This window comes from Palaemon carinicauda, chromosome 7 (genome assembly GCF_036898095.1).
Source record: "Palaemon carinicauda isolate YSFRI2023 chromosome 7, ASM3689809v2, whole genome shotgun sequence".
Lineage (NCBI taxonomy): Eukaryota > Metazoa > Arthropoda > Malacostraca > Decapoda > Palaemonidae > Palaemon > Palaemon carinicauda.
This window is the reverse complement of record NC_090731.1, coordinates 82,644,726-82,671,492: the sequence shown is the minus strand read 5'-3', so window position 1 is coordinate 82,671,492 and position 26,767 is coordinate 82,644,726. Positions and strand designations below refer to the sequence as shown.

The 26,767-nt window shown below is 39.0% G+C and overlaps 1 protein-coding gene across 1 annotated transcript in view; it reads right to left on the bottom strand.

Moving 5' to 3' along the window:
• Window positions 1–26,767, bottom strand: part of Sulf1 (Extracellular sulfatase Sulf1) — an 893,213-nt gene that overhangs the window by 8,773 nt on the left and 857,673 nt on the right. The gene's annotated exons all lie outside the window — the stretch shown is intronic.

Sequence of the window (26,767 nt, the reverse complement as noted above, 5' to 3'; positions counted from 1 at the left end):
ATTTGAGCACCTAGACTAAGATATCAGTCAACCTTCAAGATACACATCTTATTCTAAGTCAACATATTTTTCCATATTATTTCCCTCTCCGCTGAGATTAACTATATTATTACTATCACTATCATTATTATCTATATTATATTTACATATTATCATCATTGACTATCATTTGTATTACCATCAAAATAGTGGTTGAAGTACATTCACTTTCCTATTTACATTATGAGATGTTTGAGTTTATACCGTTTTCCTTGTTACACGGAATTTACTTTTAAAAATACAGTACTCAAATGTTACAAGGTTGTCAAAGTTCCGTCGGTATCAGGATTATGCTCACATATAGTTAACAGAGTATAGTTGATATGATTTTGCTCCCTATCACGTAATCCTTGAAAAAAAGGAACACTGTTCAATGAACTCTAGCCCAATTTTTTTTTTAATAAAAATACGTATCAAACAACAACAACAACAACAGACGAATCAGTTGTTGACACCAACGATCTACAGCTATCTGCATAAGCAATGTAAACAAATATATTGAATACAAATATAATTTAGGATTAGGTTACTTTTTGGTACTACATTTAAAACTAAAATTTAATTGCTTGTAAGCTTAAATAAATTCTTATTAACCCCCCCCCCTCTCTCTCTCTCTCTCTCTCTCTCTCTCTCTCTCTCTCTCTCTCTCTCTCTCTCTCTCTCTCTCTCTCTCTCTCTTAATGAGAGAATGCCTCGACGCAGTCATGTGGTTTCTTCATATTGTTGAAGAATTTTGACGGGCAAGCGGGCTCTCGAACTTGGGAAAATTGCTCCCCAAGTTCGAATCTAAATTTCTCTCCCTTTCCTCTATTCCTTCAGCTCAATATTACTTTGACCCTCTCCTAATTTTATCATCTTTCTTTTGTCTTGCTATCCTAACTCTATGAGTATTATTTCTTTTAAGTTTATATATATATATATATATATATATATATATATATATATATATACATATACATATATATATATATATATATATATATATATATATATATAAATATATATATATATATATATATATATATATATATATATATATATATATATATATATATATACATTTAATTTGTTCATTTATTTATTTATTTTTATTTTACTTAAATGGCGTGACATTTCCACATTCGTTATTACTACCTGCTTAGATGAAGGGGAGAAGGGATCATGGTTGGGAGGTATTTGCATTCGAAGCTATATATGAGAGTATTGGATGACCTCAGCCATCCCGAAGATGGTTTGGACCTTTTTGGCGGAACTACTCTCAAGGGTTGGGTCATCGGAATCCGGGGGATCCAATCCTTGAGGTGGGACTCTTGGCTTGTGGCCGGAAGCCCATCATTACAGATATGGGGAGGATGATTCCATATTTCCTTGGTCTCAGTCTTAACAGGCAGGTTTAGCTTACACCTGTGCCTCTATATCTGTTTTGGTGCTATCTTTCGGGTAGGGTATGGAGTGGACCATCTGGGAGGTGGGAAAGGGACAACTCAACACCGCCGACTCAACGCCAGGACAACTCGACACCGGGACAACTCAACACCGGAACAACTCAACACCGGAACAACTCAACACCAGGACAACTATAAAACTATAAAACACACACACACATATATATATATATATTATATATATATATATATATATATATATATTTATATATATATATATATATATATATATATATATATATATATATACATATATACATATATATATATATATATATATATATATATATATATATATATATATATATATATATATATATACATATACTGTGTATATATATATATATATATATATATATATATATATATATATATATATATATATATATATATATATATATCTACATATACTGTGTGTATATATATATATATATATATATATATATATATATATATATATATATATATATATATATATATATATATATTGTCACGTAGTCAATGCTTGAAACCCCTGTTTGGGGTCATGTAAACGACCTCTGCCTGCTGGCTTCGCTTGGGAATGTATGCTACCTCAGCTTCCACTGGCGACAGGATGCTGTTGCCTTCTCAATCTGTTGACTGAGGGCTTTTTGTTGTCACCTCATTGTTCTTACAGATTGTGTGGGAAAGCTGCAGCAAGGAGACGAAGGACATCCGAGTCGTAACAGAACGGACTACTACCTCGACAACCCCAAGGTCCTTTAATGGGAGAGGTCGGCTCATCAGTGAGGTACGCGCATGGGGGCGGAGCTTTTGTGACGTCATTTATCGGTGACGGTGGCTGAGGTTTGACTTGACTAGCAGATTTATTTGATATTTGTCACGTTCATTTCTTCCAGAAGAAAAAGATAGAACATTTTGAAAAGACCGATCAAGAACTCCTGAAACAGGTTAGTTTGGAAACGGAAGTGACAGAACCTAAGTTCACATTAACTGAAATAAATAAGTTATTTCAACCTGTGCTAAGAGCAACACAGATAAAATCTCTCATAACTAATGTCTGTCAGTCAATGCAGCGATGAAGACATATCGTTAGCTTTCACTCTCAGAAGCATGAGCACCAAATGATATTCATATTTGCGAACTAAAAGAGGATTTCTTCTGCCATCAAAAAGTACACTGAATAAACGAACGCAAAATCTCAAATGTGAGCCGTGTATTATGCATTCGGTTCTGTCACTGATGAGGGCAAAATCAGAAACAATGACGGAAATTGAAAAACTTGCCGTTATTTCATTTGATGAAATGAATATTTCTAGTAAGTGGATTTATGACAAAGGGATGGATGTTTTGTATGAACCTCATGATAAAGTTCAAGTGGTTATGTTAAGAGGTTTGACGGCAACCTGGAAGCAACCCATATACTACCAATATGATGACTCTAATGTGCATAAAAAACTGACTGATATCATTGTAAATGTTGAAAAGGCTGGATTTGCCGTCGGGGCAATTGTCCATGATCTTGGATCTACTAATTTGAGGGTTTGGAAAGAATTCGTGATTGATCCCCTTAACCCAGAAAAAGTCTTTTTTAAAAATCCATGTGCTGACAGGAATGTCTTCATATTTGCTGATGCTCCCCATATGATAAAGTTAATTATAAATAATTTTCTGGACCACGGTTTTCTTATGGAAAATGTAAATAGTGTATCTGATGCCTGTGTCCGTGAAATGCTAATGAAAACGGTATCAGAGTATGCCTTAGCATATGAAATTAATAAAACACATATCAATGTAAGTGGCTTACAAAGACAGCGTGTAAGTATGCTGCACAGCTACTTTCAAAGTCATGTGCTAAGGCATTGTATTTTTTTAGGAGAAAGGGGCTTTATTAGAGAGGAACAGTTGGAAGGAAACTGCCGATTTTATAGCTACAGTGAATGAATGGTTTGATGTCATGAATTCTTCTATGATGTTAGGAGACATAACAGCCCGCAATGCATTTGTGAGAGATTTGGATAGCCAGAAAAGTGTTCTAAAAAGAATGGTTGATGCTAGGCTGGGAATGAGGGTAAAAAATCCAAAATTTAATTGCCTTTACAAATTCCAAAAAGGTGTGATATTATCTTGTCACTCAATAATTGGGCTAAATAACATGCTAAAACAGTCAGGACATTTCTTTTATTATGACAAGGAGATTGAATCAAGACTGTCTTGAAATTTTTTTTGGATGTATTAGGCAGATGAGGGGTTCTCATGATCATCCCGATGCAGTTAATTTCAAGTACAGATTGAAAAACATTTTGCTAAGTAGGGATATTGAACTTGTTAGCGATAAGGCAAATGAAAACCTTGACCCGTTATCCCATGAAATGGTATCATCTGAACGTGATGGAAATGGACCTGATAAATCTTTCCATGACAGGGAACTGGCCTTAGAAATATGTATGACAAACATCATTTTTAGAGACCTTTAATTTGATGTGGATCTTAAGAATGACGAAATGTTCCCTGAGGAAACAGAATTTGCCAAATGTCAGAAATCCAGAGACACCACAGGATCTGTTATCGAGGAATAGTCCTTAAGATATATCGGTGGATAAGTAGTGAAAAAAGTTTTTGTTTAAATATCCAAATTTAGTGTATATTGTTGATAGTAAGACGTCAGCGACATGGGTCCATTATATCAGTGAAGGAAAACTCTATGCACCATCCGACGATATTTTTTTTCTAAACTAAAAATTTGTAGAGAAATTATTTGAGCAATGCATGGATATGGGCTTTGACCAGGAACAGAATGCAAAAACAATGGCTGCTGAAATGAAATCTGCTGTCACTGGTGTTCCTGACGAGGTTGTGGAATTTTTTACCAAAATATCAGTGTTTTTTAGAATACGGCACCTCAACAACATTATCGACATAAGTAAAAAGAAACAAAGGACTTGCAGGAGTACAGTAAGAAAAACCATGAAAACAACAACTTAATTTTTCCTCCTGGGGTGCACACCTGGCTCGGTGAGAAACAAACTCATGCTTATCTGAATTCCATCACTATTAAACTGTCATCTTTGTTCTGTTAATCTGTTAGGAATAAAATGAGAATCCTTAACTCGTTGTGTAGGATTTAGTACCAAGTGGCAGTCAATACATTACAGTATTTGTGTTCCCTTTTAAGATACATCTATACCCTATGACTATGTTTAGAAGCATCAGACTATTATTAAACTTTGATGTATGGTCTGCCCTAAGGATAATCTGTACTTTAATAAAAAAAAAAAAATAGAAATAAAATATTAAGGAGTATTTTTATTTTGGAAAGGTATCCTTGCATCGTGTTACTACGTATACCTGTCAGTCAATGCTGTCAAGGGAGACTATACGAGGTGTGACGTCATGTGCAAACGGAACGTATTTTCGCTCGCTGATGAGCCGACCTCTCCCATTAAAGGACCTTGGACAACCCTAGGAAAGGTGGCACCTGCCCACGGACAACAATAACCACGTCTTGCGGAGTGCCACACCTAGAAGTCAGTCGGGAGGGAGCCATTGTCATAGTAAAGGGCTCGTGTCGCTCCGTTGTTCATGGACTCAAAGATAAGAACTTTGTGTAAACTTATGATTGTCTTCAAGTTAGATGTCCAAGTGTGAAATCTTTTATATAGACTTCGTCTCCTAGCTGTATGCTCGCCCAAGAAAATTGTGATGTAATGTTTTCAGTGTAAGAGCACTTATCACTTTGATATTAAAGATGCTTTCCAGAATTTTCATTAACTTAGAAATTTATGAAGTGTCAAGAAAGAACTTGTGAAATTTTCATTTAAATACAAGAAAGTTTGAAATGCAGATTAGCCTCTGTCTTATCCCATTTCTTGAACTATATTTTTTATTTAATTTGTCTGTCTTGACAATATATATACTGTATATATATATATATATATATATATATATATATATATATATATATATATATATATATATATATATATATATATATATACACACACACATATATATATATATATATATATATATATATATATATATATATACACACACACATATATATATATATATATATATATATATATATATATATATATATATATATATATGTATATATATATATGTATATATATACATATATATATATATATATATATATATATATATATATATATATATATATATATATATATATACATATATATATATATATATATATATATATATATATATATATATATATATATATATATATATATATATATATATATATATACTTATTTTACTTGTCTCTATTTAATGTACAATGGAAACACTTTTTTATCCCAAACTGCTTTCTCTCATGGTTCTCCTTGTAATATACATGTATATATAAACTACCGATCAGATGCAAATGACTTGTAGATCATATAATTGTTTTGTTTTTCGATATTGAGTGGTTGAAGGGATTATAAGATTTACCTTTTTAGTGTTGATGGTATTAGTATATTGTTCAGTTCAGTTCACTTAATCTGAATAAGCATGTTTCCATCTCTTTACATTGAGCCCAATACTTAAAAATTTTGAAGACAATTCTGAAATATATAGAAATATAAATTTTTCCTCTCGCCCAAAATGGAAATTCTTAGCCAAAGAGGAAAAGAAAAATTTACATACGAAGGACATTTATTTGTGTTTGATAAGTTTAGTAAACTAAATAAAAATAAATTTTGGCGTTGTGATCAAGGTGCTAGGTGCAATGCAAGGATTCATACAAAATTTGGATCTGTTATCAAGGAAGTAAACAAGCATTCCCATAATTCATCTGCACCCTATGTTGAAGTGGCTAAAGTTTACACAGCCTTGAAACAACGCGCAGTAGACACCATTGAAAAGCCAAGGGTAGTAATAAGTGAGATATTAGCAAATGTATCACAAATTACGCTTGGATCATTGCCTGATGCTTCAGCTATGAGAAAAACGATTAAACGCCAAAGGAAAGTCGTAAGTGCTCCTCCTCCGACTCCTGCAGATCTTCGAGAGTTAAAGTTGCTATACCAGTACAAGGTTTACATTCCAGAAGAAGGGATAGAAGAACATTTCTTGATAGGCGATAGTGGGCCTGGATTACACAGAAGTCTGCTTTTTGGAAGAGAAAGTTGGTTGCAACATTTACATTCATCTGATACTCAATATCGAAAAACAAAACAATTATATGATCTACAGGTCATTTGCATCTGATCGGTAGTTTATATATATTACAAGAAGAACCATGAGAGAAAGTAATTTGAAATAATGAAGTGCTCCCATTGTTCATTAAAAAGAGACAAGTAAAACAAGTTATATATATATATATATATATATATATATATATATATATATATATATAAATATATATATATATATATATATATATATATATATATATATATATATATATATATATATATATATATATATAATCTGCATGTGTGTGTTTTATGATTTTATAGTTGTCCCGGTGTTGAGTTGTCCCGGTGTTGAGTCGGCGGTGATGAGTTGGCGGTGTTGAGTCGGCGGTGTTGAGTGGGCGGTGTTGAGTTGTCCTGCACCTCCAGGGAAGTATACTGTACTCTCATTGTGCCGATAGTGGAGAATGTAAATTTCATTCCCAACGTATGATACTTTCTTAAAATTCTCAAGCAGGTAAACCAACAAAAAACATAAAGAAAATCCCACCCTTAACTATGAACCCTTCAAACACTGACTCCCCATCCCCTGGATATTCTGAATTCCCCCCCCCCCCCCCGCCAATGTTGACGACCTCTCATAATATGAATAGGAAAAATTCTGTTGATGACCTCGGAACAGGAAAGGACCATGCTACTAATATCCAAAAATGGAGTAATTTGGGTAACACAAGGAAACTTCGAATCCTTCATGTTACCCAAATTTCAATAGAGACAAATTATGATGATCTATATAAAGCGTTTGAATGCTATGGATGAAACTTGAAGCTGAATCAAGGGATTCATGGATATCTTACAGTAGTTATGACGAAGCATTTAGTGCAATAAGTAACTTGAATAATATTAAAATTAATAACTTGAATGTCGCGGCTGCTCTCTGCGATAAGGTACCAAAAGATTTGGATGTGTATAGGCCTGCCGATATGTTGGAAAAAGACCCAGATATAGTATAGTTATGCCCTCCCAGAGAAAGCCAAAACCAACTTATGTGGCTTATAGCTGAAGCAGATAATTATTTTAAAATATGCAAATTAATTCAGAAAAAAAGTAGGAACTATTGCACCAGATGATATATCTCTTTTTGGAAAAAATAGTTTCCTAATCCATGCCAAATCAAGTACACCGTCTGTAATACTGTCCAGCATGAAAACAAGTAATGATAACATTAAGTTAGATGTCAAATCCCACCTAAATTTTAGCTACGGAAGGAGGGTAGTTTTTAACAGAGATCTATATGAATTTACAGAGGAGGAGATACTGGCCATATGTCCACTAAATGTATGGAAAGTTCACAAAGTCCCCGGGTACAGCAATGATAATCCTTACGTTCCAAGATGCTGATGTACCATTCCATATTACTATTCAAAACGAAATAATTAAAGTACGACCATTCAAGCAGAAGCCACTGCAGTGTTTTAATTGTTTTAAATTTGGACGCCCGTCTAAGGTTTGCAAAAATGAGAAAATATGTGGTATTTGATCCAAATCTTACCATGGAGAATGCGCACTTGGTGAGAGGTGTTTAAATTGCAACTTGAATCATAAATCCACAAACAAGAGCTGCTAGTGGTATAAGTTGGAAGAAGCTGCCCTTAACAAATCTAGTTTGGAACATATAAGTGTTGGACATGCCAAAAGACTATTAAATAAATCAAATAGCTATGCTAAGGCATTAAAATCAAACCCACCTTGTACTGACAATAGTTCTAGAAAAAGAAATATACCATCTGATAAAATGTCAAATGACGAGGTAAGCATATTACCTCCTGAGGCTTTACCACGGCGTATTAACACTAAGGCATTGCCCATTTCTGTACAACCCTCGTCCTCCATTACAAAAACTAATACAAACCTCTCACAGGCCATGTCCTTGCCTGATTTGATGGAGGTTTCACTTAAAATCAACTTGCCTGATGCTCCTGTAGTGGGAAAGGTGCAAAAACCTAGAAACCCACCGTCTATTAATCGTAAAAGAGAGAAACCTCCATTTCTCTCACCCCCTCCATTAGAAACATTAAAGTTATGACATCAAATAAATTTGATGTTTTGTCTGTTGATGTTTCTAATGAACCAGAAGATAAACTGAATGAATCAGAAATTCAAGTTGAGATCCACCATCTGCCTCAACAAATAGATCAGAAGGACACAAAGAAAAGTACAAACGTAAAACCCAACATATCAAGATCATCTCTGAAGAAACCTACAGGTAATAATAATAGATTAAAAACTGCTAATGGGAAGACCTCATACAAGATGTCTTCCAGAAATAATCCATTGTTTTCTACTCCATTTTTCAATGGAATTGTCAGGGTTTAAGGGACAAATATGAAGAACTTGAGATCTTAATTCATGAACATTCCCCCATAATTGTATGTCTACAGGAAAGTAAGCTTGATGATAACACTCCTAGTCCTCGAGAGTATGCTAGCTATAGAATACCATATAATCAACAAGCATGGAGCCATGGCAGAAGTCATCGAGATGTTCCCCAAATACCTTTGTCTATTCGTACAACCCTACAGGCAGTAGTTGTATAAATCGATATAGGGAGAAAATATACAATATGCTCTCTGTACTTACCTCCAAATGATAATATTTTATATGATGATTTAGTAGAAGTCATTCAACTACTCCCTCAACCTTTTCTCTTACTGGGAGATATGAATGGAGACATCCTTTATGGGATGATGTTTTGGCAAACACAAGGGGCAATATTATCTCATCAATTGTGGAGAATGACGATGTGGGACTCCTTAATACAGGAGAGCCCACAAACTTCCATGTTCAGACAGGTACCTTGTTATGCATAGACCTTTCAATTGCAAGCTCTATCTGCCTTCTTGATTTCGATTGGAGGACATTAGATGATTGGCACCAAGGGTCCGCCTTTCCAAAGGTCGCCACGATAGAATCTTGACAAGGCAGACTGGGTTAAATTTTGTGAGCTCAGTGAAATCAAAGGAAGTGCAGAACAGTTTGAAAGTATTGATGATGCCATAGACCTACTGAATGGAACTCTCCATGCAGCAGGAATCAATTCGATTCCCAAAACCACGGGATTATTCAAACGACATCCAGTCCCGTGGTGTCATTTGTTTCCTCCATTAACAGTAAACACCACCATCTTCTGTATCGAGGAAAATAAAGATTGCCGGCAAATTTACCCCAAACCCTACACCAGTGCTGAGAGTGTACGGTCAGTATGTGACTAAAGCAAATGATGTAAGCAATGCCCTGGCCGATCATTTTTCAAATGTATCTTGTAAGTGTGTAGTAGGTCCTGGTCACCAGTATAGGAGCATTGAAGAAAAGAAAATTTTAAATTTCGCAACAGGAAGGGAAGGGTCATATAATTCTCCTTTTACTGAAAGAGAATATGATTCGGCACTTTCCACTTGTAACGATACAGCTCCTTGACCCGATGGAATTCTATATGCAATGATTAAGCATGTACATTTTAATACAAAGTTATTTATTTTAAGCATTATTAATAGAATATGGCATGGTCATAGTTATCCAAGTGTTTGGGAACTAGCCATTATTTTAGCCTTTTTAAAACCCAGTAAGGACAAGCTTTTAGCAGCAAACTACCGACCTATTGCATTGACATCTTGTTTATGTAAACCATGAAGAAGATGGTCAATGCAAGGCTGATGTGGTACCTTGAAAAGAAAGGTATTTTATCACCCATTCAATGTGGATTCAGAAAAATGCACTCAACGACTGATGTGTTGATACGACTTGAGTCCTCTATTTGTGAAGCGTTTGCTTCCAAAAAAGCACCATGTGACAGTCTTTTTTTAACCTTGAAAAGACATATGATACCACTTGGAGATATGGTATACTTAAAACAATTCATGAATTGGGATTGAGAGGAGAGCTGCCACTATTTATTCAGGCATTTCTTTCACATAGAGTTTTTCAAGTGAGAGTGGGGGAAACTCTATCAGAGTGAATATCAGGAAGAAGGGGTTCCTCAGGGTAGTGTGCTGAGTGTAACCCTTTTTGCACTAGCAATTAATGGGATATCCTCAGCCATTTCCCGGGATGTTCTCCCAACATTATTTGTGGATGATCTCTTCATATCATTTGCTGGAGCTAGAATGGTAATGGTTGAGAGAAAACTTCAACTCTCAATTGACAAAATTATCCAGTGGGCCGATATGAATGGATTCAAGTTCTCGACAAGTAAAACTACTATTGTACATTTCTGTCGTATCCGGGGAGCACATCCAGACCCGGATATATACATTAAAGGTCAACGGATCCCATGTGTAAGGGAAACTAAATTTTTAGGTTTAATATTTGATTGTAGACTTACATGGGTTTCTCACCCAAAAGCATTAAAAGCTAAAGATATTGAGGCTCTGAATCTTTTAAAAATATTGTCCCATACATCATGGGGGACAGATCGCAATAGTATTTTAAAATTATACAAGGCCCTGATTTTTTCCAAAATTAGTTATGGATGTGAAATACACTCCTCAGCAACCCCAAGCCGATTAAAGATATTAGATTCAATACATCATGCTGGTATTAGATAGTACACAGGAGTGTTTAGAGCCTCACCTATCCCAAGTCTCCTTGTTGATGCTGGAGTTACCTCTAGACTTTTACCGAATGTCTTCCATTATTCGGTATTGGTTTAGATTGCAAAGACTCCTTATTTCTTTAGCCTTTCAGACTGCAAGCCTTGTAAGGCACCCAACATACTTTGAGTTGTACCCAAAATCCCCTCAACCTTATGGCTTTTAGGTGAAACAATTATTAAACAGTCTGGATATAATTAGAAATAAGATACTTCCATTCAAGGTATCATCAATGCCTCCATGGAAATTACCAGAGATGTCTTTTTGTAAATACTTTATTGGAGTTGAGAAGAATAGGACTGACCTAGGAGCTAGGTCTCTTTTTATGAGACATGTTGAAGAACATAGAGGATCAACTTATATACATACTGGTGGCTCCAAATCTGATGCTGGCGTTGGATTTGGAGTACATAGTAGTGGTTTTAATTGTAGAGGTGCACTTCCTCTAACAGTTTCCATATTTACTGCTGAACTGTATGGCATATTAACCAGTATTGAGAAAATAGCGTTGGAGAAGGAGGGTAATTTTACAGTTTTTAGTGATGCAAGGAGTGTCCTTCAAGCTTTGGGAGTTTTTAATTCTAGTAACCCTCTAGTTTTAAAGATTTTAGAATGGGTTTATATTATTGGACGGAGAGGTATAATGGTTTGATTTTGTTGGGTTCCACCACATGTAGGTGTGTCTGGGAATGAGATGGCAGATTCACTGGAAAAGAATGCTGCATCCGAGTTGCTGCCAAGAAGGTATCCCATTCCATGTAATGATTTCCTACCTAACATCAAAAAATAGTTTTGCAATAAATGGAAACAGCACTGGGATAGTCTAGATGGCAATAAATTGAGAGAAGTAACAAATGTCATATCTCCTTGGAGGTATAACATGCTGCCCTGAAAATGGGAGACGACTCTTTGTCGTCTCCGTATTGATCACACTCGGTTGACACACTAGTTTCTGCTGAAGGGCCAACATCAACCATATAGCGATGACTGTTCAGTACCTTTAACAGTGAGGCTTTTGTTGACTTAATGCCCCAATTATAATAACTTGAGAAATAGATATCTGTTTGAGGCTCGAGGTGAGGATGGCAGGTTCATCCTTGCCAAGATTCTTGGACAGGATGTGTTCTACTAGGCAAGCGGCAGTTTTAGATTTATTTCAGAATCTGATCTTCTGAAAATTATTTAACTTCTATAATGACATTCAATTTTATGGTTTTAATTGAATACTCTTTTATTTTTTATATAAAATAAATGATATCGGCGTCAATGACCTTAGATGTCAAGATGCCTGAAAACTTGAAATCAATCAATCAACTCTCTCTCTCTTTCTCTCTCTCTCTCTCTCTCTCTCTCTCTCTCTCTCTCTCTCTCTCTCTCTCTCTCTCTCTCTCTCTCTCTCTCTCTCTCTCTCTCAGGCTGAAAATTCAACTCGTGTAACATCGGACATTTCATGTTAACAGCATCTATCTCAATAAATTTGAACTCGTGTGAACTTTCGGAACTGGGTTGATAGAACTTGTGTTAACGGGGATTTAACTATAAATACATACATATATATATATATATATATATATATATATATATATATATATATATATATATATATATATATATATATATGTATATATATACATATATATATATACATATATATATATATATATATATATATATATATATATATATATATATATATATATATATATATATATATATATATATATATATATATATATATATATATACATATATATATATGAGAGAGAGAGAGAGAGAGAGAGAGAGAGAGAGAGAGAGAGAGAGAGAGAGAGAGAGAGAGAGAGAGAGAGAGAGAGATGGCTCAATATTCTACCGGCCAGGCTAAATGTACTAATTTCCACTACCATTATAATTTACGTAAATTGGTTGAATTTTTATCTTTTGGATGTATAAGAAATGATATACAGAAATTACGAAATTTACATCTCGAAAGGGTTTTCGTGCATTGACTACCTACAACGTAGCAGAACAAAAATTCTGCATTTGACTATCGACTCTGGCTATGGATTGATTTACTGAATTATTTGAATACCTCAATATTTCATTAAAAAAACCCTATCATTTCTTATTTCATCATTTTTTTCCCTTTTATCTTTTAGGATACTTCATTTTTTCATTGCATAGGGTAGGCCTGTGATATAAGTAAATCCTTTCATTATCCTAAGAGTTAATTGGCCAACCTAGCCCCAATTGTAAGGTTAAGCATCAGAGCATAAGTGCTGGTGTTATGTGTTGGGTGCAGAGGAATAGCTCTGTAATAAATATACTATCTTATTGAAAGATGGCTAAATTATTAACAAATAGACAGGGTATTGGGAACGACTATTTAAGTAATTACATTTTGCACATCACTGGAAATAGTAAAAAAAAAAAGAAAATACTTTAAGGCATGGTTGTATCTCTAAAGAAGACCTATTAAAAGTTTCATTGCCTTTGGGTTCAGAAAAATACAGGAACTTAGCACTAGCGAGTTTCAAAGCATTAATCCTCCCTCAAAATATCCATCGTCACTAACGGATGTTTCTTGTAGAATTAATCTCCAAATAAATAAATATCTTTACTATGTGAACATAGCATGATATTAGTGTTATGTATGTGATTTTAAAGTAATGTATGTCTTATGTAACAGCTGAATTTATGTAACACCATGGCACCTGTGCTTGTATGACTTTAATTATGCAAATAATTATACTGTTGGTAATGTTACATATATTCTTCACTTTTATATTATACCAAAAATACTTCATGAAAAGTACAACTGTAGGCTAATAATTTATATTCGGCAATAGAATAATATTCTTTTAGGCATTTATACTTGGATACTCGATTTTTTGTATTTGATCGCTAATGCATTATTTTTTTACATTACTATTCATCCCAGAGGAGAGAGAGAAAGAAAGCAAAGTGCTTCACAATCAAATAGGAAAAGTACAAGATTTGTCTTCACCACATCCTCCATGAATAAAAAATGACGATGAGACTAGAATGTATATACTGTATCAGTGAAAATTTATCATTACATGAAAGCAGCACCAAAGGTCAAGTGACATTGAGTAATACTGTTGGGTAATATACTCCCGAAAAATTGACCACGAGAATGGAACATATTATGAAACCTCATCATCACAGCTCAGTAGTACCAGAGTTCAATTGACATAGAGCAACATTGCTGGATAACATACCCCATAACAATTGGCAATGTTAAAGGGGGAACTCATGTAGGGGATACTGATTCATCAACAACTCACCTCAAGATACAAACTCTGTTGCTACAAGATGGAATAATTGGGTTGAGGATTTCAAGATTTATTTGGAAGCGTTAGGTAATATTCAGGATGTTCAGAAGAAAGCAGTGTCACTGCATGTTGCAGGTTAATAGACCGTGAAGTATATAATACCTTGCAACTAACAGGTGGTGCAAGTGAAGAGCCAGTCCAAGCTCTTACCACAAATTTTGATCCACAAGTCAATAAATTCTTTGAGCAGTGCCAGGTTAAATAGCAAGGATATATAGTCAGGTGAACGTTTAGATGCTTTTTTTACTAGACTAGAAAATTTAGGTGTTATATGTGATTTTCTGGAATTAGAAAACCTTATAATTACTTCAAGACAAGGGTGTAACACTAGAAAATGTACAAAATATAGGCCGGGCCTTAGAAACATCCATTAGGCAGAGTAACTTAATAGGTAATTCTAAAAGTAATAGCATTAGATTAGACTTTATGTACACATTGATATTACCATTATGAGAGGTGAAACAGGTTCCGCTAAAATGTTAGCTGATGGGTATAGAGTTCCTATAAAGGGGATGAGTGAGAGAAGTATCAGTGCCTATGTAGGAGTAAAGAGACAATAGAGGGTGGTAACTATGGTACCATAAAAAAGGAAGATTGTTCCACCAAAGGTACTGAAGAGTATAACCGTCATTCACACCTGGTCCCTACCAGAGGGAACGATAGTGTATGTAAAGTCCTATGAAAAAGGACTGGACATACTGTTGGAGGTATAAGAGAAGTATAAAAAGTAACACTGCAGATGTAGGCTGAGAGTGATTAATTTAATAGGAAAAATTTTCAGGTGTCGATTCAGAGTGCGAATTTGAGAAAGATGAGATGAGAAAGCAGTTGGATACAAGCATCTGGGGAAGGTGGATTTATTTCTCTTTATTATTGAACCAGGATGAGCCCCTATTATATAGGATCCATGTTCAATAGCAGGTTATGGAAACGGATTATCTAGGAATGTGATTCCGCTGGCCTTCTCTAATTGTTAGAGATCGAGATAAGGATGGCTCAGTAAGACTATTCGTTGATTATAAGAAATTAAACACTATAATTAAAGATAATGCATATGCTTTGCCCTCGACTGATAATCTTATTTTAATGGTGTAGAACAAAAAGATAAAAAACACCGTCAATAACGGAGGGAATAGAGAACAACCACACGATGCGCACGAGATGAGAGGACTGATCAAGGCGATGCTCGATTGGCGTCCCTCCGATGTGGTGCCATCTACCGGCGTAAACAAGAAACTATGATCGACGCTTCGAAAAATTCTACGCGTATGATCTACGTCGTATGTTGGAGCAAGACTTCGGGTGTTGAGACGCAAATTTGATCGAATTTTACTTCATATGTTGGAAAATTCGTATGTAAAGACAATTGTATGTAGAGGTTCCACTGTATATCATAATTCAAAGTCGTACTCAAATTGAGCAGTCACAGGCTGTTCATGAATGAGACTAAGAGTATTAACACTTCGATTTACAGGGTTAATAACCTGAACAACAGATTGATCAGAATTTTCAATTACAATCGACTTTGAATGAGACTTAGGATTACAATATTCATTGAATAACAAAAGACGCGGCGTAACCCGAATTTCAGTGTAAGTCAGAACATCATAAATAGATTACTCTATACGTACTGTACTGTAAAATATTGCACTATAATAAAATGTAACAAATGACGTACAAAAAAGTATTAAAAAAAGAGAAAACTTCCTTACCACATGAATTAAAGTAAATATTAATAACAAAAGAAAAAAATTCCATACTTTATTCCTACGGTTGGCTTGCACACTGGAAGGGATGTTGCAAGGGACGGAGAGACAGGTTTATTGTGGAGAGGAGGTTGCAGAAGATGCTAGAGAAACTGGGGCAGGTGAGTCAGGATTCTCTAGAAGTGAGACAGAAGATGGTGGCGAAGCCGGGACAGGTAGGTCTGGAGGTGAGGCAGAACCTACAGAAGGTGGTGGAGAAGCTGGAGTAGTAGAGGCAGCGGAGGTAGATGGTAGAGGCTTTGTAGCAATAGAGGCAGCCAAGGTAGACGATAGAGGCTCTGTAGCAATAGAGGCAGCTGAGGTAGAGGGTAGAGGCTCTGTTGCTGGCAAATCTGGAGTAGTAGAGGCAGATGATGTAGAGGGTGCAGGTCTCTCTACTTTCTTAAAAAACCGCTCCAGGTTAGACTGGACAGACAGGATCCTCTTCTCATACAAGATCTTCTTGTAACACTGCAGTAAATCCATGATGCCTCTGGAAACCCTAGTGAACCTTTCCATGTTAGGATCCTGAGCCTCTAACGAAGCCAACGCTGGCAGTATCTCAGCAAAACCTTTTAACAAGCCCTACCTTGTGAAAGTCTTAGCCTCTGGGATGGGGGTTTCTTTTTCTTCCCTCTATGATCTGCTTCTCCAGTTGTATCAAGTCCCCAGCGATAACTCCTCTCCATGAGATTCCAGCAGCTCTGTAACATCATCAACCTCCATATCCAGAACGATTTCCTTACTCAGGACAACAATGTTCTTAATATCATGGTCAACTGTGTCCTCACACCCATGAAAATCATTCACAAATGGAGGACATAGTTTCCTCCAAACACCATTCACGTTTGTAATATTCCTCCCAGGAATTAGCAATGTTCTTCACAGCATCAAGGATGTTGTAGGACTTCCAAAACTCCTTTAGAGTCAAGTACTTCTTTGTTTCAGTTGCCTGTAATGCCATAGCAATTGTCCTTCGGAGGTAGTAGGCCTTGAACGGAGCAATCACTCCTTGGTCCATAGACTGTAAAAGGGCCGTAGTATTAGGTGGAAGGTAAACCACCTTGACATTAGGGTTAAAGTCTCCCAGTTGGGCAAGGTGTCCAGGGACATTGTCCAGCACTAGCAACACCTTAAAGGGGATACCCTTTTTGGTACAATACCGCTCCAGACTTGGCACAATATGGTTAACAAACCAGTCCCAAAACACTGAAAGTGTCACCTCACCCATACCTTCTTGTTTGCCTTCCAAATGACTGGGAGATGACTCTTCCAAATGCCCTTGAGTGCCCTTGGATTTCCAGCCTGATACACCAGCAATGGCTTCAGTTTGAAGTTGCCTGCAGCATTTCCACCAAGAAGTAAAGTTAGCCTCTCCTTGCTGGCTTTATGACCGGGTGCTGACTTCTCCTCCTTTGCAATGTATGTGCGGTTAGGCATACGCTTCCAAAACGGATTTTGAGCGAAGCGAAAAATCTATTTTTGGGTGAGGTAGCCATGTCGTCCTGATGGAAGTTCCTTCATAGTAGCTTCCTAGGTTATATTTAACTTCAGTGATATATCCCAGAGAATTTTACTCAAGGTATCCAGAATTCTAACTCCTGGCGCGAATATCCCTGGCTTTCGCCTTTATGGATATCGCATAATATCAGAGGACGTATTCTTGACACGCCACATAGCTATCTACACTCCTAATACCGTTTACGCTTCGAGAGGGGAAAGTGGCAAGAATTGTGGGAGAGCCGTTATTAAGGCATCGCTTCTACTCCTACTACTGTTGAGCGCCAGTATGACGTCACGTCCCGGCGCCATCTTGTCATTATATATGTTAGCGAGGTGTTACAGATACAGTACTTTTGGGAGGGATTCATTCAGCCTTTGTAAAAGGAAGGTGGGTCCATCAGGACAACATGGCTACCTCACCCAAAAATAGATTTTTTGCTTTGCTCAAAATCTGATTTTTGGGCTCAGGCCATGTCGTCCTGATGGAAGTTTACCAGAGCATTAATGTATCTCTGGATTTCTCATTAGTGCCAATAACGGCAAGATAAATTTTCCTTGGTCATCTAGACCTAGAGACACATGGTATTACCGTCATACACCACTTCAACTGATCATGGACTATGTCAGTACTTCCTGCCCCCTACAGGGAAGAGTCATGGTAGACTCTAGGAAAAAAACTCGAGGATTGTACGTTCATATGAACAATCTAGTAAACAAACTTGTATACTGGTCTCATCATATACTTGTAAAACATAGTTTGTATTCTGAAAAGAACAAAGTATGTATTGACTACTGACACCTCCCCAGTCTACTTGGTGTGTTGTAAGCAAGGTAGACAGATTTTCATTTATGTAGGAAAATTGTACAAGTCAGTAATACAATCAGATATATAGAATCAGTCATAACCAGGGACTGATACCTGATACAAAAACACATAATTGTAAGGTTTGTTCGCTCTAGAACAGATATTGTACAGTGTATTTAGTCAGAATATATTTTCAATATAAGAGGATAATGAATTGCTCTGGCACCTTTATTTTATTTAGAAATTTTGGAGCGAAAGGAGATGCAAAATTCAGAAATGTATTAATTGATAAACAATAGATAACAAGGATAAGGTGCATTTTATAATACAATATAAAATGAAAATTGGAAATATTGTGGAAAGCATAATTAAAATGGTAATAACAGAAATACTTGTTTCACCTGAAAAAGAAACGTGAAGCCACTTTGAGGAAATATTGTAATATTTCATGTTTCCTTATTACTGTCGTTACAGTTCATAAACACTTGCGTAGTTATACGCATGACACATGTGTAAGTCTTTTATGCTTCTTTCACCTTTATACTTAGAACAGTTCATAGTGTCATTACTATGACACTTCAATAAACAAGTCACTCCATAGGGAGGGACCATGTACACCCTTCACTAAAAGTCCCAATTAGTGCACTGTTCTTCGCAGTATTCAAGCGACAAGTTTTAGAACACTACCTGCTGCCACCACGAAATGCTTAATCTCTTGCACTTGATTTGCATAGTGTTTGAAGAAAACCCTGGATGACTTCCTTCCAGTATAGAAGCGAAGACTTTCACAATTCATATTCTGAAAGAAATTTAGAGACGAAACAATTTTTCTCAGATCATGACCTGCGGGTGTGCTGTCTGGATCCGCTCTGCGAATGAAATAGGTGATCTTTGCCCTTAATTGTTTCAAAGTCAATGTCGAACCTGAGGTTTCTCCGCTAAAAAGCTATCCTCCCCTAAAGTCTGAAGTTCTACGAAGATAGACCTTTAGGCATTCTACTGGACATAGAGGGCAGATTCTCTAGGGACCCCATCTTTTGATGGGCCGCTCATTCTTAGCAAGAAACGTTGGGTCAGGAAAGAGATTCAGTTCTGCGCAGTCTGTGAACTGAATGTGGCCTTCATTCCTCGAAAGGGCCACTATTTCGCTAACTTTGGCTCCTGAGGCTAGTGCAAATAAGAATATAACTTTTTGAGTCAGATCCTTCAGAGAGCAGTCTTCATTGGTCAGGGTTGAGGCTAAAAGAAGAACCTTATCCAAGGACCAAGAAATGGGCCTCAGGGGTGCTGCGGGCTGAAGCTGAGCACAGGCCTTAGGGATCTTATTGAAGATTTCATTAGAGAAGTCCACCTGGAAGGTATATAGCAAGGGTCTAGTCAAGGCAGATTTACACATAGAGATCGTGTTGGCTGCTAAACCTTGTTCATGGAGATGAATAAAGAATGATAAACAGAAATCTGTCGAGATTTCTTTTGGTTTCTTTGCCTTGACGAAGGCAACCCATTTCTTCCAGGAAGACTCGTTTTGTCTTCTAGTAGATTTCGACTTACATTCTTCTTAAACGTTGATACTGTCCTTCGAGATCCCGAACCTTTCCTTGACTGCTAAGGCGAGAAAATCATGAGATGAAGGTTTCAGGTTTTCTGTGATGAAGCGGAGACAGTTGACTTCAGCACTTGTTGAGTCAGAACCGGATCCGGCAACGGGATCAGCTTCAATAGCAGTTCCGTTATCAAGGGACACCAGATGCTGTTGGGCCACTTGTGAGCCACTAGAGCTGCTGTTCCCTGAAAGGATCTCAGTTTGTTGAGGACCTTCAGCAGGAGGTTGGTTGGAGGGAACAGGTAAATCCTGGACCATCTGTTCCAATCTATGGACATCATATCTACTGCTTCCGCTAGAGGATCCTCGTACGGGGCTACATACCGGGGTAGCTTCTTGTTGTCGCTCGTTGAGAAGAGGTCTATCTGCAGTCCTGGGACTTTGCGTAAGATGAAGGAGAATGATCCTGCATCTAGGGACCATTCTGACTCTATTGGGGTGAGCCTGGATAGAGCGTCTGCCATCACATTGCGGAACCCTTGGAGGTGAACTGCTGATAAGTGCCATCTCTTCTTTTCCACCAGGCGAAAGATGGCCACCATCACTTGGTTGATTTGGGGTGATCTCGAACCTTGCCGGTTTAGACATCTCATTATCAATTCGCTGTCCAGGACCAGTCGAATGTGGATCGAGCAGTGAAGCTTCAGTTTCATCAGCGATAGAAAAACTGCCATGGCTTCCAAAATGTTGATGTGGAAGGTCTTGAAGAGGGAGGACCAGGTTCCTTGGACTTTCCGTTGGTGAAAGTGGCCTCCCCATCCTTCCTTTGTGGCATCCGTGTGAACGGTGACCGAGGATTGAGGTGGTTGCAAGGGTACCTTCTTCTTTAGGTACTTGGCCTCCGACCATGGCTTGAGAAGTGATCGCAGACAAGTTGGTATCGGTCTTGTTAGATCTCTTCGAGCATTTGATGCGTATCTTCTCCAGACTCCTGATGCATCTTTTAATTGTGCTCTCAGCACTGGGTCTGTCACTGAGGCAAACTGGAGAGAACCCAGAACCCTCTCCTGTTAACGTCTTGATATCCTGTTGGATCGTAGAAGTCTCTTGACAGATCCCGCTATCTCTCTCCTCTTCTTTGATGGAATGGAGGGGCGGTGTGACTGTAAGTTCCAATGAACGCCCCGCCATTGGAACTTTTAAACTGGAGATAGTCGAGACTTTTCCAAGTTGATCTTGAATCCTAGATGTTCCAGGAACTGGATCACTTCCTTGGAGGCTTGCGTGCATTCTGCTTCGGATGCTGCCCACACCAGCCAATCGTCCAGGCAGGCAATCACCTGAACTCCCTTTAGGCGTAGTTGACGAATGACCGCGTTTGCAAGCTTTGTGAATACCCTTGGGGCTGTTTAGTCCGAAGGGCATGGCTCTGAAGATGTATTGTCTCTTTTGCAGCTTGAATCCTAGGTAGGAGGAAACTTGTCAATTGATTAGGACATGCCAATATGCGTCTGCCATGTCTATGGAGACTGTGTATGCCTGCTTGGGCAGTAGGGTCATTATGAGTTGAAGAGTCAACATCCTGAACTTGTGGTTCACTATGAACTTGTTGAGTGGTAACAAGTCCAGAATGACTCTGAGTTTTTCTGAGTCTTTCTTCGGAACACAAAACAGCCTTCCTTGGAACTTGACGGACTTTGCCCTCCTTATGACTCTCTTGTCTAAGAGTTCTTGGACATATTCTTCCAGAATGGGGGTTGAGTGTTGGAAGAACTGAGGAAAAGCTGGTGGAGTTGTGTTCCAACTCCAACCCAGTCCGTTTTTGATCAGGCTCTAGGCCCAGGGATCGAAGGTCCAGCGATCCCGGAAAGAGAAATGTCTCCCTCCTACCGGAAGCATCTCACTTAGAGTGCTGGTTGGAGGACTTGCCTCCTTGGCCACGTCCACCCTTGTTGCCCCTACCTCTTGAGGGACATCTAGAGGAGCCTCGAAAGGAACCTCGAGACTTCGGCTGAAAGGTCGTGGATTGCCTTTCAAAGGCTGGGGTAAAAACTGTCGCTAGTTGCTGGGGTACCAATTGGTACGTGGTGGGTGGTTGTGCCACCGTCTGGGACACCGTGGCCACGGGAAGTTGTTGTTGTCTAGGTGGGCAAGAGGGCACTCTTGGTTTCTTAGTCTTCCTTTTGGGCTGGGGACCCTCATCAGGTGAAGACTTTCTCTTTGCCGACAAACCCTACTTTTGGAAAAGATTCCTATTCTCCGTGGCAGCTTTGTCGACAACCTCTTTGACCACTTCACTTGGGAAGAGGTCTTTTCCCCAGATATTGGAAGATATCAACTTCCTTGGTTCGTGCCTCACCGCAGCCAAGGCGAACACGAACTCTCTGCGAGCCCGTCTGGCTTTAATAAAGTTGTACAGGTCTTTGGTGACTGTCGCCAAGTGAGCCTTGGCAAAGACCATGTACATGTCCGGGGTTGGAGAGACACTTGCCATTGTCTCCAGTTTAGTCTGAAGAGACATCGAGGCAGCAAGTCTTTCCTTCGTTTCCTGCTCCCTGCGCAGGTTGAAGTCTGACAACTTAGGGAGGTCTCCTCCGAACTGACATCCGGCAATATCGGCCTCCAACTTCCCGACTGAGAAGGTACTAAAGACGTCCTTCCAGTCAGCATCATTTGATGGTAGGGCAAGGGAAAAAGGCCTACACTCTTCGAGTGTGGGGCAAGGTTTTCCCGCCTCGACTGCCTTTAAGGCCGCCTTAAACCCTTTTTCCATAAAGGGGAAGGCACGGGTGGAAGAAGCAATGAAGGATGGATACTTCTTGCTTAGACCCGTCACTTTAGAACTATTGAAGGCCCTCTCCTTCAGCGTGGTTGTAAACAAGGCTTTGGCTTTGGGGAAGTCAAGTATTATGACCTCTTTTGGCTCTGTCTCCTCTTTCGAGGGAGGTTCCGTACTCAGACGAACATAGCAGTCAGGGTAGGCCCCTTTACTGGGCCAGAATTCGATGTCTTCCACTGGGACCGTACCCAGCTTGTCGGAGTGGAAGATCTTTCCTCCTGACATGGGCATGTGCTCAGCATGCCTCCAAGGGTTGACGTCCGAAAAAACAGGAAGGTCCTTAACGTTTAGCTTCTTCGGAGCTAAACGAGAAGCTACGAGTTGGTGCTTCTTTCTCCGTTGACTGCTTCTTTATATCCTGAAACATAGACAGGAGAGAGGTTAGTGTCTGGCTTATATTATCCAGTTCAGGGGCAGAGAGGTCAAAGGGACGGGCTCTACCACCGGAGCTGAGGAAACTGAAACTATTTCGGTTCCTTCATCGTCGGACTCAGGAGGTAGAAGACTGCGTTCCGTGTCTTCCGAAACAACGGACATGCTGTCTTCTAGCTGGATGTCCTTCATGGCATTCGAAACATCAGATTCTACCGGAATCTGGACGAGTGGGATCTCTGCCTGAGGTTGTGGGATGATTGCATCCGAAGATGCCCTAGGGAAAAGACAAGCCCTCATCCTTTCGTTAGGGAGGTATGGGCCAGTGGTATTCTTCTGAAAACCTCTGACCATTTACGCAGCTTCTCTCTTGCTGCATCCTTTGACTCAGTCGACTTTTGATCATCGAAAGCCTCAGTAACCAGATCTGAACAAATGTCACATACCTGGAGGTCCCAATACTTTAGAGAACCCTTCGTCGCTGCGCAGTGCGCGTGCATCCTGCACATTCTGTGGCCGCAGAAGTTCTTGCTGCGGACGCTACAGAAGTGATTTCCACACTTGGGATGGTCCTCCTGTAAAGAAAGGAAAGGCAGATGAGTATTCGGTGAATATCTCACAAATTCATCATACAATGTTATGTATATTTTGTCTTAGGATAGGTAAGCTAGAAAGGAAGAAGGAAAGACACCTACGTGTGTTTCCTGTTCAGCCAATTGCTATGACCTCCCTCAAAATTGAATTTCGGGGTATTTCTAAGATCAAAATATTATTAGAAGACCTTATCCTCAGGATATATAGAGGTGTAACATAACACCGTCTTCTAGAATTCAATATTGGGGATTGAATGTAGTGATCACTGAAAATTAAAGATAGAACTCACTTTCTTTATATTAAGTGGTCTCACAATAGGCTGTCCATAAAACACAGTGTAGGTTAGAAACTGTATGGGCTACCGTAAAAACTATACAGTGGTTTTCTTATTGCAGTATGATCAATATTGCAATTTTACTGACCAGTATACAGCCATATACTGTAGGACATGCCGGCACATTCCTGGGTTTAAGATAGAAGGTGTATTGCCTTTTGGTGGTAGTGGGCGGCAGACCGCCGGCTGTTGTAGGTCGCCGGCTGCCGGGCTCCGTCGGCCGGCGGCAAGAGATATGTCGTCAGACAATCGTTCGACCGGCTGCCGGCAGTCATCGTAGCTGCCGGCCGCCGGCCGATGGGTCGCCGGCTGCCAGTGGGTCGCCAGCCATCAGCAACATCCGGCGGCAGTACAATCTGACATAGTCTGCAGTCCAGCCGGCTAGCGGGGTCCTCATGGCTGCCGGCAGTTGGGACCCAGGATATTAATGGTAAGAGAGAGAGAGAGAAAGCATGAATGGGGGGGGGGGGCGTGTAAAGGCTCAGCCTTACAGCCTTCCATCCAAGAATGGGAAATGACACATCGGGCTTCCATCCAACCATAACCCAACCGAACTCTGCAGGCAAGGTTATGGAAGCAGGCCAAAAGAGGACTGAAGAACACTCGATAGGGGTGGGGAATATCTGCCGGCAGCCGACAGAGAGCCCGAGCCAATCCCACAAACTACTGATACTAGGGTCGATTGTAAAATGATGGCCAAAGATATGTGAGGGCTAGGCCATCACGAAAGGACAGAGGGGGGAGGGGAGAGGATCCTGTAGGGTGAGGGAGGAGCCGGTAGGTTCTACCTCACCTAACAAGACTCCGTTCCGATACTAGAACTACCCCAAGGGGCCAGGGAATTTGATTCCCTAGCCTAGGATAGCCCAATGCAGAATACGATAGCAGCACCCTCGCTGCCATCTCAAACGGAAGGAACAGTCTAGTGTCGGAGTCCCCCAAGCAATAGAAGAATTCTATTCTTCAGCTTAGGTTCTGCCAGCACAGGACTGACTGCTAGGCCACAGGGAGGAGGCATCATATCAAATAATGCCTTCAGGTGAAGCCTAGGGAGGTCTAGCCTCCTGCGTTGATAGCCTAACCTAACTTAGGATATCAATTCACTAAGCCAGTTGGCAACCGACCACAGACGGATTACTCTGATGTCCTGACCCAAACCCAAAACCAGGAAGGGGCAGAAACACCCTAGCCTAGATTTACCCGAATAAAATTCAAGGTAAAGCCGACTAGGGTTCAGCCTAGGCTAACTCAGCGGGAGAAGAGATTGCTCTTAAATCTCCTATGGAGATTAAAATCACTTAAAAAGGCTAGGAGGTGTCAGTCTCCACTTAATAAGATGATACAACTGCAATCGGGGACATGTATGAAAGTATACTATAGCCCCTAGGCTAGTAGCCTAGGAGCGGTGAGAATCGATTACTTAAATCACCGAAACTCTCTCGTATACTATCTTGGAGGAGGAAAATTGATGCAGTAATATCTTATATGTTTAAAATATTGCCTAAAGCTTCAATAAATTATCACACTAGGTAAACTATATCATGCATGAGAGTAAAGGCTAGGCGCCTAGGCTAGGAAGCCTAGCATAAGTGAGGATCGGTAACTAAATCGGCGAAACCCCGATACCATTTGCATAATATAAAATTTCCTAGCTAAAAAGGCTAAATAGCTATATTTATTAAAGCTAAATATACCGGGAAGGTTGTTCTGGCTGACTAAATGACGCATGCATATCGAATGACAGCGTCCATGATGCCTCCAGTTAGGCAACAGCTCTTGTTACGTTAATTATGTCTTGAATAGAGGAAAAAAACTGGCAAGAGCTTTCATTTATACAAATTAAAGATAATACTCAACTTTCCAGAGGCAGATGAAGCTGGAGAAAGCATCACAGCAGATAAAGCAATCCAAAATATCGAGAAAGCACTAGGAAAACACCGAGTTAGTATTGCTACGAGAGAAAGAATGACAAGATGGCGCCGGGACGTGACGTCATACTGGCGCTCAACAGTAGTAGGAGTAGAAGCGATGCCTTAATAACGGCTCTCCTACAATTCTTGCCACTTTCCCCTCTTGAAGCGTAAACGCTATTAGGGGTGTAGATAGCTATGTGGCGTGTCAAGAATACGTCCTCTGATATTATGCGATATCCATAAAGGCGAAAGCCAGGGATATTCGCGCCAGGAGTTAGAATTCTGGATACCTTAAGTAAAATTCTCTGGGATATATCTCTGTAGTTAAATATAACCTTGGAAGCTACTTCCATCAGGACGACATGGCCTGAGCCCAAAAAATAAACCTGTCTCATCCACGTTGAACACTTGATAAGCAAAATAACCCCCCTCCCTAATTATCTCAGCCTACGCTTTTTAAAATTCACTTGCTGCTTTCTCATCCCCACTAGCAGCTTCACCTTGCACTTTAAGGTTATG